General features: G+C 40.6%; 1 non-coding gene across 1 annotated transcript; it reads right to left on the bottom strand.

Moving 5' to 3' along the window:
* Nucleotides 1–257: 257 nt before the first annotated feature.
* LOC121207753 (small nucleolar RNA R71) lies at nucleotides 258–363 on the bottom strand. Its single transcript, XR_005902865.1, has one exon. It is a non-coding gene; the product is annotated as a small nucleolar RNA R71 (small nucleolar RNA).
* Nucleotides 364–4,221: the final 3,858 nt, after the last annotated feature.

Raw genomic sequence — 4,221 nt, 5'->3', positions numbered from 1 at the left:
TGATACAGCAGTTTGTTCAGTTTGATGGTTTGCAGGATGAAGATCCCAACGCTCACTTTTCAAACTTTTTGGAATTTTGCGATACATTTAAAATCAATAGCATTTCTGATGATGCCATTCGTCTTTGGTTATTTCCTTTTTCATTGAGGAACAAAGCTAAACAGTGGTTGAACTCGTTACCGCGAGGGTCAATTACTACTTGGGAACAAATGACCGAAAAATTTTTACTAAAATACTTTTCACCGGCTAAAATGGCTAAATTAGTAATGATATCTCTTCTTTTGTACAGATGGATTTAGAAACACTTTACTATGCATGGGAGAGATACAAGGACTTACTGAGAAGGTGCCCTCACCATGGGTTACCGCTTTGGCTTCAAGTACAAACATTCCATTATGGTCTGAATCCCTCGACTCGGCAAATGGTTGATGCAGCTACTGGCGGAACCATCAACAACAAAACACCTGAAGAGGCTTATGGATTCATTGAAGAAATGTCACTAAATAACTATTAGTGGCAAGTCATGAGGACTAAGCCAACAAAAATAGCCAGCGTTTATAACGTCGTCTCAGTTACTATGCTGTCAAATCAGGTAGAACTTCTCAATAAAAAGATTGATGGTTTACTTGGTTCTACGCAGGTACATCCAGTAATGAGGTGTGACCAAGTGGAGGAGGTGTGCATACAGAATATCAATCCTTCAATCCCACAACCGAAGAGGAACAAGTCAACTATATGGGTAACAATAACTTTAGATCTCAAAATAACCCATACAGTAATACTTATAATGAAGGTTGGAGGAACCACCCAAATTTCTCCTGGGGAGGTCAAGGGAATCAAAAGCCACAAAATCCTCAGGGTTTTCAATAGCCACCTTACCAACAAGAGAAGAAACTGAACCTTGAGGAGATGCTCTCAAAATTCATATCAATGTCAGAAACCCGTTTCCAAAATACCGAGACAGCACTTAAAAATCAACAAGCATTGATCCAAGGACTCGAAACTAAGATAGGCCAGCTATCCAAACTAATCTCCAAAAAACCACAAGGTAGCTTACCAAGTAATATTGAACCTAACCCAAGGGAACAGCTCAACGCAATTAGTACTCAAGCTAAGGAAGGATTCATTGCGCCTGAGCCAGAATTGATGCAAGAAACTGTGGTGAGCAAAGGTGAAAGTGAGGTAAGTCATAACAAAACGGTGAATGAAGAATATAAACCTCGTGTCCCATACCGTAACGTGACATGGAAAGACCGCTCAGACGAAAAATTCGGTAAATTCCTCAAACTTTTGAAAAAATTACATATTAACCTACCGTTTATTGAAGCTTTGTCGCAGATGCCAAATGCAATGAAATTTTTAAAAGAGCTTTTAGTAAATAAGCGAAGGTTGGACGAAGCATCGCATGTGGAGCTAAATGCAGTCTGCTCAGCTATTCTATAGAATAAGCTACCCAACAAATTGAAAGATCCATGGAGTTTTACAATTCCTTGTTTAATTGGTAGTTTAGATATAAGTCATGCATTAGCTGATTTAGGGGCTAGTATTAACGTCATACCTTACAAAATGTTTAAGCAACTAGGTCTTGGGAAACCTAAAGAAACTAAAATGAACATTCAATTAGCAGATAAAACTATAAGATTCCCTAGGGGTATTATTGAAGATGTACTCGTGAAAGTAGATAAGTTCATATTTCCCGTTGATTTCGTTGTTCTAGACATAGAGGAGGATAATAACACCCCTTTGATTTTAGGAAGGCCTTTTTTAGCAACTGCTAAAACAATTATTGATGTTGGCATAGGTGAGCTTACATTTCGTGTGGGAGACGAAATGATCATCCTTCAAGCTCTTAATTATGGCATCACATCGAACATTGAAGGTAATAGTCCACACTAATTTAATAAAACTGGAAATATGACTTTGCAGAAATTAAGCTTTAAAGAAGTTCACGAGCCATGTTTCGGAAATGATAGAGGACACATTCATGAAGAACGAAGGCTACGAATAGAGGAGCTAGATGAATGGCGAGCACACAAACCGAGAACACGTGATAAACCGAAACTACACCGAAACAAGTCTGATACCTCTCCTAATCAACTTAGGGTTGGCGATAAAGTCTTACTAGATGCCGCAGATCCCCACATTGTCACTACCAGACCGAATGAGGAAATCCCTCTTACGGTACTCAGTATTTTTCCATTCGGTATGGTGGAGGTGAGTCACCTCAAGTTTGGCATTTTTAAGGTAAACATCACCCGATTAAAACCCTATTTTGATGAGATTGATAGCAGGAATGAGAAGTATAAACTCCTCGAACCACCCTAACCATTCACTAGAGAGGTAAGTCGAGCTTAGATTATAAATAAGCGCTTATCGGGAGGCAACCTGAGCACTAACATATTTTGATTTCTTTATTTTTAATTTCTAACACTTTAAATCCTTAAATTTATCTTCGAATTGCAAAGTTTTTCAGCACACACGACCAGGCACATGGGCATGCCTAAAGCCGTGGCCAAACAGGGGAAGAGACACGATCATGCGATACGGTCGTGTGGAAGCAGGACATGATTTCCCCAAAACATGGGATGTGATAAATCCTCATGGTCGTGCGACATGGCTGTGGCTGAACTTGATAGGTGAACACGGGCGTGGGAATGGAAAAACACGGACGTGCCAGGGGCAAGGCTCAATTCTATTTCTTCGACACGGGCGTAAGACACGCCCGTGCCGTTAAGCCGTGGACAACAATACATGGGCATGGTACCTTAACACACGGGCGTGAGAGAAGCGAACAAAGCTAGGCATGACAGTGCAACATGGCCGTGTCCACACACGCCCTAAACACAGGGCCGTGGGATAGTAGTCAGGCACGACCTAAATTGCAAAATTTGAGAAACATGGGCTCACCCTCGGAGTACACGGGCATGGCCCTAGGCCATGTGGTCGTCCCCTATATAAGGAAACCACTGTTCATCTTCTTCCCCCTTTCAAAACCCTAGCCGAAATCTCCCCTTCTCCACTCCCTAATCCCTATCCTGACCACCATTCCCCAGCTTCTCATTTCCCCAACAACCAAACCATCCTAAAATCCACTTCCTCAAAATTAATCCTCACTTCCCCATCTCTTTTCCCTCTCCTATAGTTTCTATGAGGGCCCCAAGAAGAGCTCTTCGAAATACTTCGGGCCCGACCTTTAGCAGCAGGTTGCTGCATCGACTGGGCAGATGTCTCCACAAGGCATCTCAAGCATGCTTAGCATAAAGATGATCGAAAGGCACCGAGGAACCTCCCCTCCCCAGTATCGTGTCACCCAATCTACCGAGGAGGAGGCCTATGAGGACATTCCTGATGATGTCCCCCCACATCACCGACTCAGCCACCACTACCCTCTCGTCCAGTTCATGCGGCAGCTTCATATGCTGACATCTCTGAGTGCCTCACCCGATTCGAGCATTAGTGTTTTCAATGATTTGACAACATTGATGCTACTCTACAGCAGATTTGTCAGCATCTCCACATCTCATTGCCAGTCCTACCTCACGAACCATCTAGTTATGAAGATGTTTAGAAATATTTATTTTATTATTTTATGTTTTTAATTTTTATTCAAACTACTTTTTTTTAGCAGATTTAAAATTTTATTATAAATTTCGATTATTTCTTTTTGAGTACTTATTCTTCCTAGTATCCCCTAAAAAGTTCTTGATTTTATCATAGTTATATAGAGCTCTTAAACTCATTATCACAGAGGAACTAAAACTCCACCGGGAAAGGTTCTCTACGACTGCCATGTCCTACTCGACCACGAACATAGCTACCACTAGATATAATATTCTTTTGGCGCAAGACTTATGGCCTAATGAACCTCTACGACCGCCGGAGTATCCTCCCCCACTCTCGAACCGATTACTCTCCAAAACTCTAGTTCGAGGAATTCATCATACAGGAAGTTTCACTTCTCTCCCTATCTTATTTTTATTTTATAATACCTATCTTTGTACATTGAGGGCAATGTACATCTTAAGTGTGGGGGTTATTTATTAATGATTGTCTTGTTCTCTTGAAAAGCTCTCATATCATATTTAGGATAAATTTTGATTGGTTTATGATTTTGATATATATATCTTGAATTAAAACATAGGGATTTATGCATTGACTATTTAAACTTTAAGACATTAGAGAATCAGGCATGATAAGTTGATTTTTAAGAATTTAAAATTA

The sequence above is a fragment of the Gossypium hirsutum genome, chromosome A01 (assembly GCF_007990345.1).
Source record: "Gossypium hirsutum isolate 1008001.06 chromosome A01, Gossypium_hirsutum_v2.1, whole genome shotgun sequence".
In the NCBI taxonomy this organism is placed as follows: domain Eukaryota; kingdom Viridiplantae; phylum Streptophyta; class Magnoliopsida; order Malvales; family Malvaceae; genus Gossypium; species Gossypium hirsutum.
The sequence above is the reverse complement of the archived record's forward strand: the minus strand, read 5'-3'. Positions and strand labels throughout refer to the sequence as shown.